The 8,709-nt window shown below is 50.9% G+C and overlaps 1 pseudogene; it reads left to right on the top strand.

The window, feature by feature from the left end:
* The first annotated feature begins 2,048 nt into the window (after nucleotides 1-2,048).
* On the top strand, nucleotides 2,049-8,406 carry LOC119266827 (annotated as a pseudogene).
* The last annotated feature ends 303 nt before the right edge of the window (nucleotides 8,407-8,709 follow it).

Genomic DNA, 8,709 nt, shown 5'->3' with positions numbered 1-8,709 from the left:
GAGGGGGAGTGAGTGTGAGTGTGAGTGTGGATCGGAAGAGCAGAGCGTGGGGGTGGGAGATAGCTAGTTTTAGCAATAGCGCTCTAAAGGCAAACACGCTACTGCTAAACTACCTAGCAGTAGCGCGGTCCGAGTTAACGCGTTGCTGCTAGAACTAGCTTTGCGGCGGGGTCGTGGAAATTATAGCAGTAGCGCGGCTTAGAGGAGGCGCGCTATTGCTACGCTTATTTCAGCAGCGTGTACTGCCGGAGCGCGCTACTGCTACATTGCAGCAGCGCTCTAATTTAAACCTCGCTGCTGGTAAGATCCTGTGTATAAGCTTTTCCCTAGTAGTGGCTAATGTTTATTTTTCGGGACTTTCGGCTGAACTGCACCATGTTGGCCTACAATGGTGGGTGCTATTATTCATCGTTTTATGCAATGGATAGTCTGTATAATGAGCTCTGGGCTCGGCCCATGTAGAGCTGCCGCGTGAGGGCCCGTCCCATCAGAAGAAAAATCAAATCTCAAAAATAGAAAAAACAGAAGAAAAACTAGCGCGCTCGTAGCATCTTCTCCCTCGGTAGAAAGCCGGTTATTGAGTAACCTTTTCTTTTAAATTCGAATTGTTCATTTATTATTTCTATAAATCTGGCGACGGACGGGAAGCGCACGCGGGAGGGGTGGGGTTTTTGTGGGCACGATAGCGGTTCGGACTCCCGCAAACCTCCTTCACATTTGTCTCCAGTTTATGGGAGAAAACGTGTCCGAACTGCGCCGTGGACTAATACAGGACCGCGTCAGGTGGCTTCTGTGATCCGGACTGATGCGGGAGGTTTGCGGGTCGATGTTGAGGATGCCCTAACCCGTAACGTGCCAAATGTGAAAGTTGTACCAAGGTTAGATTTTTTTTTTTCAAAAAGATGCCGGAACCAAAATGATCATGCGAAGCATCTTGGTTCCAGTCACATCACGGGGCCATGGAGGTCGCGGTCATGGCTTACCCCGTCAAAGGGGAAACCAGAAGCTTTCACGTCATGGCTTACCAGTCAAAGAGGTCACTCGGGGAATTATATTTGTGGACGATGATCGTTTGCCCCAGTTTTCCAGTCAATCGTTCACCGCTCACTCGCCGAGCGTCCCCATATATCGTTCTCTCGTACCTCTAGTGCGTAGTCTATGACCACCCTTCCAGCCAAGGACCCCCTTTGCTGTTCACTGTAATCTTCCTAATCCTCCACTGCTATGGCTTTGGGCCGCTGGTTCTTCTGGGCCCTGTGGCTACCACTGATACTCGTGGTCACCGCGGCTAGGGAACAGAGAGAAGGCTGCTCGGACTCGGCCAAGAGATGCGGCAACATGAGCATCTCCGGCCCATTCTGGCTCAGGGATAACGTGGCGGATTCCTCAGATTTGGAGGTCATTTGCTTTAACAACACCACTCCAGTTTTACGGAGCTCCATACCCGGAGGCTACGGCTTTGCAATCATCCGTATCAGTTACGAGCAACGCAGCTTGCGAGTTGCTGATGTGGGCAAGCTGGAGTTGCTGTCCGACGGTTGCCTAGAGATCTGGAACACCTCAGCCGAACTCGGCGTCCCGTTGTACCGAGGCCACATCAGCGGCAGCTATGGCGCGTCGGGACGGAGAGCTGGCGCAGACGAGGATGAGGTGCGGGGACGAGAGCAGGGTGTTCGTCCGCGCGGCGGGGCGCTACGATGGGACAGGCGGCTACGGCGGGTACGCCGTGCAAGGCTGCGCCGCCGCTGCCGTGCCGGTGCGTGGGCGTGGCTCGTTGTCGGGCGAGGCGAACGCGAGCGACTACGAGCGGCTCATCAAAGGTGGCTTCCTCATGACATGGGATCCACCCTCTCTCCCTCCCCCTACACGTAAGTTCACCAGTCAAATCCCGTCCTTAATCCACTTCCTGGCTAGCTAAGACCCGCTTGGGTTTCCCTTATCTGACCAAGCTATCAATAATGGCACTCACTTATCGAGGATATAAGTTCGTAGCTAGGCCCGTAGTTGTGCCCAGTAGTGGCGGATCAACGGTAGCCGCACCTCCACCTTCCTGTTCGATCGCCCAGGACGTAGTGCGCCCACTTCACCATAGCCTGGCCAGCATATGTTTTAGCTAGATTTTCCCCGGTTCATTGCATCTATCTTTGGTTCGTTGGTGCCATGCAATTGGCTTTTCGCTGGTTTAGTGTCATCCTCTCCATCGTCTTCCGTAGGTCCCCTATGCATTTGGCTTATGTGTACTGGCAAGCGAGTGGATTATGGTGCTGGCCTCGTGGTAGCCACGAGTGACGGTCGGGTTAGTTTGGCAGACTACTCTCGCCTACATCTGTTATTTCCTGTTAATTAGTCTGTGGGTTAGTTTGGCAGTGCCTGTCTATCTTTCTATCCCGTTTCCGTTTGGACCCGGTAACTGATTGTTAACTTTTGACTGTTACCTAAATGTGACGCGTGGTTTTCACTAATAGAAACTCCGGCCGGCTAGCTTTTTACCTGTGCGACCTTTGCACTCTCCTTGTGTCCACCCATATACTCCCTCCATAAGGAAATAGTGATCTAAACGAGAGGGAGTAATTAACTAGAGTACGTACGTAGTAGTAGATGTTTCATGGCTTCAAGTTCAGAGCCCGGGTGCTTTGTGCTCTTTTCTGTAAACAAAGAGCGGCAACTAAATAGTCTAGTACTAGTTGATGTGGCCTGCAAAGTAAACTACTCCAAGTGGGCAGTACCAGTTTAGTTAGATTAGCACACGCTCATGAACACAAGTGGAATGGAAGGCATCATCCTGGCCGGTCCGGTCGCATCACTGCTCGACCACGACCGGGGATGGTGGAGTTCTCGTGCGTGTGTGGACGTTTGGTTGCCTTGCAGTCAAACTTTCCGGCACACCACTCACACTTTGCCAGAAAAAAGGGACTCGTCACTCACCGACTCCCCCCTCCTCATATCACATATCCTCTCGCTCGTACCATGGATATCGCAGTTCGTTCCTAGTACTATTCTCTATCCATTTGGTGCCAAGAGAAATATCCTACGCACTGCGTTGCCCACTGTCGTCCTCGATCGGAAGGAATCATCCTCCTCCCTCTCGTATGGTCCTCCCATGGCTCGGGCCTTGCCTCCTCCTCCTCTTGGCCGTCGTCGTCTCCCCGATGCTTGCCGCGGCGGCGGATGCGCGCCCGGGAAATGCGGCAACCTGGCCGTCTCCATCCCGTTCGGGGTCGTCCATGGCTCTGAGGAGAACCGGTGCGCGCATTTTGGGTTCCAGGTCCACTGCAAGGACGACGTCCCCTACCTCGGGTACTACGAGCCCGAGTACGGGTTACAGATCCTGGATATCTTCTACAGCAACCGCTCCCTGCTCGTCTCTGACGTCCACAAGCTCGGCGACTTCGATCTCTCCGGCGACGGAAGTCGCTGCCATGTGCCGACGGCCAACACGGCCACCAAAGTCGGACACCCGTTCTCCATCAGCCCTCTCAACAAGAACCTCGTCTTCTACAACTGCACGAAGCGGCCGGCGCCGCGGACGATGCGCCGAGCGGGGCTGGTGGACACGGTGTGCCGGAACAACACGTTTGTCCGCGCGGGAGGGTGGTACAACGAGACGGGCGGGATCAACGGCAGCTAGCTCTGGAGGGCTGCACCGCCACCGCCGTGCCGGTGCTCGGGGCGTCCGGAGAGGTGAATGCCGGCGACTACGAGGAGCTCATCAGGGATGGCTTCCTCCTGACATGGCAGCCGCCGAGTGCCAACAACGGTGAGTTCAGTCGTTGAATTGATCGCTTTTTTTATCGAGTTCCTAGGAATCGATCTGGCCTCAGCTTCAGCTTCCTTATCTATGGGCCATGCAAAATTAATGGCGGGTTGGCAAGCCGTCGCCGTCGCCGTCCCCAGCCATGGCATGCATTGCCGCTCTGGAACGGCATCCCACAAATCAAGGCGATATACCAAAATAAATAAATAATGCTAATGGAAAACAGATAGCGGGTTGACTCTGACCGGTCAAGCCGCCATGGCCACTGTCCTTCATCTTCAAAGCACTGTTTTGGGTACCGAGCAAAATTTCGAGATCTCGCGCGGTTACCGCGTTTACCGCCCCCCTCGAGAACTACGCATACTGAGCAAAAAATCTCGAATAATTTGAAAATTTTGAATTCAAACACTTACAGCATAGTTAAATACAGGCCATCTCTTATCCAACTGCAGAGCTACTCGCGGCCTAGTGGTAAAGCCAACCTTTTGTAAGCTGCTAGACGCGGGTTTGAATCTGGCCATACGCTTTTTATTTTTATTTTTGATAAACCTATCTATATCTACTTCAAAAAAAATTGAATTCAAAATTTGATTTGAAATTTCATGCGAAATTTTTCCGGAATTTCGTGGTTACCGTGGTAACCACAAATTCCGGTGCCCCACGAGAAAAAAGGTTCGCTCGGGATCCAAAACCTTGCTTCAAAGTCGCACATCCCGCCATCCGTTCAGTCCCGTTGGCCGTTGCTCTCGTTAACTTAGTCCTCGTCCTCGCCCGCTCCGGTTAGTCAGCCGCTCCGCTTCCCATCCCCAAATATTCCAATCCATGCCGCCGCTCCAGCCCCTCCTCCTGCTGCTGCTGCTCTCCGCTTCATTTCTCCGGCTGCCGTCGCCGGCCGGCGCCGCCTGCTCGCCCAAGACATGCGGCGACCTGAACATCACCTACCCGTTCTGGCTGGAGGAGGGCGGCGGCCGGCCGCCGTGCGGGTCCCCGTCCTTCCAGCTCAAGTGCAACGGCACCCACGCGTTCCTCAGCCGCTCCATGCTCGGGCAATACCAGGTCGCCCGGGTCTTCGCCGAGAACTCCTCCCTCGTCGCCGTGAACCACAACCTCCTCGTCCCGCCCCGCGCCGGCTGCCCGCCGTGGTGGTTCAACATCTCGCTGGGCCTCGGGCTGGGGCCCTACACCATCAGCAGGAAGAACCGGGAGGTGCTCGTCCTCTACAACTGCACCGAGCAGCCACAGGGGTTCAACCGCACGCGCTGCGCCGACGGGTCCTTCTACCGCCTCGGCGGGGGATATGGCAGCCACCTCGAACCGGGCGTTGTCCCGCCGGCCTGCAACCTCTCCGTCGTGCCGGTTCTTGGGTTTCCGGATGGCGACGACGACTATGTCCAGAGCATGAGGCAAGGGTTCCTGCTAGAGTGGACGGTGCCGTCGGACGACTGCCCCGAGTGCGAGGCAAGCGGCGGGCAGTGCAGGTACGCCGGCGACGGCACCGGGTTTTCCTGCAACTGCTCCGGCGTCGCCCACCCCGAGAAGTGCGGTGAGTTGACCAAAATTAACTGACAGCGCCACCATGATTTTGCCTAGTCAATCACTAGTTCTTTGATCAAGCTAATCCGTTGCTGGTATTCATTCCCCTCAAAGTTTCTAGTGCCAGTGACCGATTCAGTGACTATAAAAAATGCCGACGTAGGTAGCAATTTGGACGAGCAAAGGTAATGCTGGTATTCAGAAGTGACTTATTTGAGTGAATTCAGAAGTGGCGACGTAGGTAGCAATTTTGATGCTGCATCTGACATTGAATCGCTCTCAAGAACAGATTAATTTACTGCGTTTTACGTCGCTGTTGGTAGGAGGAACTTAGAATGCTGATTGGACACGGATATTGTGGTTTCAACTCTTGGGTGCTTGCTTGGTTTCTTGGAGCTCCTGCAGATTACTGTTTTGTTTTTGGTAGTTAGTGAAGTCAGTCCACTGATTGAGAGATTTATTAAGCATTGCTATTCAACAAAGATGCCGAGCCGACGGTAACGTGTTCCTGGTTTCGTTCCAAGTAAACTACTCCTGGAAGGAATTGCCGATCGACACGCTTAGTACTTTTCTATGCCCTGGTTCGAGTTTCAAAATTCAGACATGTGGAAGTCAATATATTGCAACTGTTTGTTGTTGAATTCGTTAGGGGTGCAAAGTTGAATTGAACACTGTAGGTAGTTTCGGTGGGTACCATTTTTTTTGGAATTGTTCGGATTGCTTACAACATGTGTCACGTGGTAGTTTCAGTGGGTACTTAGAGGTGTTGATGCACTTGGTAACTGAGTGTTGCACTGCATAATACTCCCTCCATTCCAAAATAGATGACCCAACTTTAGACTAAAGTTAGTATAAAGTTGAGTCATCTATTTTAGAACGGAGGGAGTATTAAGCAGTGCAAAAGAGTGGCGTGATCCTACCGGTATTACCAAGCATAATGAAAGCTTACGGCCCTTAAGTTAATACATATTGTCTTTTTTTGTCTGGAGAGATGACCAAAGGAACCAAATATAGGGTACCAGGCACCAAGCTGTTTCAACGCAACCATCTTATCAGCTCTGTTTGTTTTCAGGAAAACTATGATATAACAGTTACATTGCTGTTAGATTTTGGCTTACATTTTGATAATTTCTCCTGAATCAATGCAAATGTATGAATCCGTTATTTCTCGCACCACTTTTACGATCTGAATGTCTTGACTGTGGCTTCTATGAATTTATTTTCTTCAAATATATTACCACCTTGAATTAAAAATCTGAAATCCAGCTGTTGCTGGATTTTCCTCATTAACCAGTCAGAGGAAAGGGAGTTTGGCTTTACATAGAAGCTGGCAAAGTTATCATGACAATGCCGATTCATACTACAAAAAGTTCCTTTCATTTGTCAATCGACTACTGTACTTGTTTATTACTTCATAATGTTCAAAATATTTACAGACTCTCCCCGCAAAAAAGAACAAATATTTACAGACTCTTCTTATGCAGGGCGCCGTAAAATGGCAACGGGGACGATTCTTAAAATAGGTGAGTGTCATTCAACTCTCAAGCTGCTCGTCCCATCTTTTCTTCGGTTCTTATTTCCTGTGCTCCATATTGTACCCGAATATGGAGAACAAGAGGTGAAATCTCATGATGGAGAATTAGCCAGATCCCTTGGTTGATTCATATTGCTAATGTGTTATATTGTTTCTGTGGACAGTTGGAGCAGGACTAGGTGGTGCTGTACTCATGGCATGTCTCGGCTGTTTTGTCTGGTACAAACGCAAGAAGAGGAAACAAGCTATAGCTTCAAATGAGTTCGTGCGAAGTGGATCTTCAATGACGTCATACAGTAAAGACCTTGAGTTGGATGGTTCTCCTCATATCTTCACTTTCGAGGAACTCGAAGTGGCTACTGATGGATTTAGTGCTTCAAGGGAGCTTGGTGATGGTGGTTTTGGTACTGTCTACAAAGGTAAAACACATGTTTGCCGAACCTGTTGCTTGTGAATCTTAACACCTCAAATTGCAAATAAATTACAACTTTGAATATTTGAACTGTATGCTTTACAACTTTGAACTTTTTTTTCATTCAGGAAAACTAAAGGATGGGAGAGTAGTTGCGGTGAAACGCCTTTACAAGAACAACTACAGACGGGTTGAGCAGTTCCTGAATGAAGTTGACATCCTTTCGCGCCTGCTCCACCAGAACCTTGTCATCTTATATGGATGTACGTCGCGTATGAGCCGTGACCTTCTCCTGGTGTACGAGTTCATCGCAAATGGCACGGTTGCGGACCATCTTCACGGATCCCGTTCGGTGGAACGAGGGCTCACATGGCCTCTAAGGCTGAACATTGCCATAGAAACGGCTGAAGCACTAGCCTACCTACATGCGGTTGAGATCATACACCGAGATGTGAAGACAACCAACATATTGCTCGACAACAGCTTCCATGTCAAAGTTGCAGACTTTGGGTTGTCACGCCTGTTTCCGCTTGAGGTTACCCATGTGTCGACTGTTCCACAGGGCACGCCGGGCTACGTCGACCCAGTGTACCACCAGTGCTACAAGCTGACCGACAAGAGTGACGTGTACAGCTTCGGTGTCGTGCTAGTGGAGCTGATATCATCGAAACCTGCTGTGGACATGAGCAGGAGCCACAGTGAGATCAACCTGGCGAACATGGCTCTCAACAGGATTCAGAACCATGAAGTTGTTAAGCTGATTGATCCAGAGCTCGGCTACGACACCGACCCCGAAACGAAGAGGACAATCGATCGCGTCGCCGAGGTGGCCTTCCAGTGCTTGCAGCTGGAGAGGGATCTGAGGCCGTCGATCAAGGAGGTGGTGGAGATCCTGACTTGCGTCAGGGACGGAGACTGTCGGGCTAATAGCATGAAGAAGAAGAAGGCATCTCAGAAAGAGGACGCGTCTTTGCTCAAGGATGGCTTGCAGTTCTCGCCCGACACAGTTATACATAGATTCTATAGCCAGTCAACTAACCACTCGGTTGCGTCAAATGCTAGCGGATTATCTATAACGGCAAATGCTGAAAAGAATGCCGCATAGGCCCTTTTGGCACTCTTTAACATTGACAAAACAGAAAATAATATTAAAGCTCGGCAAAATGGGGTATCTGATGTGCTGTAATGTTTTGACTGCCGAGTTTGCATACGACCTCGGATGGAGATGATACAAAAAATCAAAGTTGTATAACTCTTTTCCTCGAGCAGTTAGGATTAGCCAGGCAAACAGGAGCCTAGCGGGTCCCTTTGCGTGCCGTCTGCGCCACCACTAGTTTCATCTCCCTCTGTCAGCTGCTCCGGTGGCGGGAGGGAGGAGGAACCTCGGATTTGTCCGTCGGGTGTGTTCTCAGTAGGGTTAGGGTTGAAGGAGTCGTTGTTCAGGCTGTCACGATGGCATCGCATCGGAATAAGTTT

This window comes from Triticum dicoccoides, chromosome 3A, assembly GCF_002162155.2.
Source record: "Triticum dicoccoides isolate Atlit2015 ecotype Zavitan chromosome 3A, WEW_v2.0, whole genome shotgun sequence".
Classification (NCBI taxonomy): Eukaryota; Viridiplantae; Streptophyta; class Magnoliopsida; order Poales; family Poaceae; genus Triticum; species Triticum dicoccoides.
This window is presented reverse-complemented; position numbering and strand designations above follow the sequence as displayed.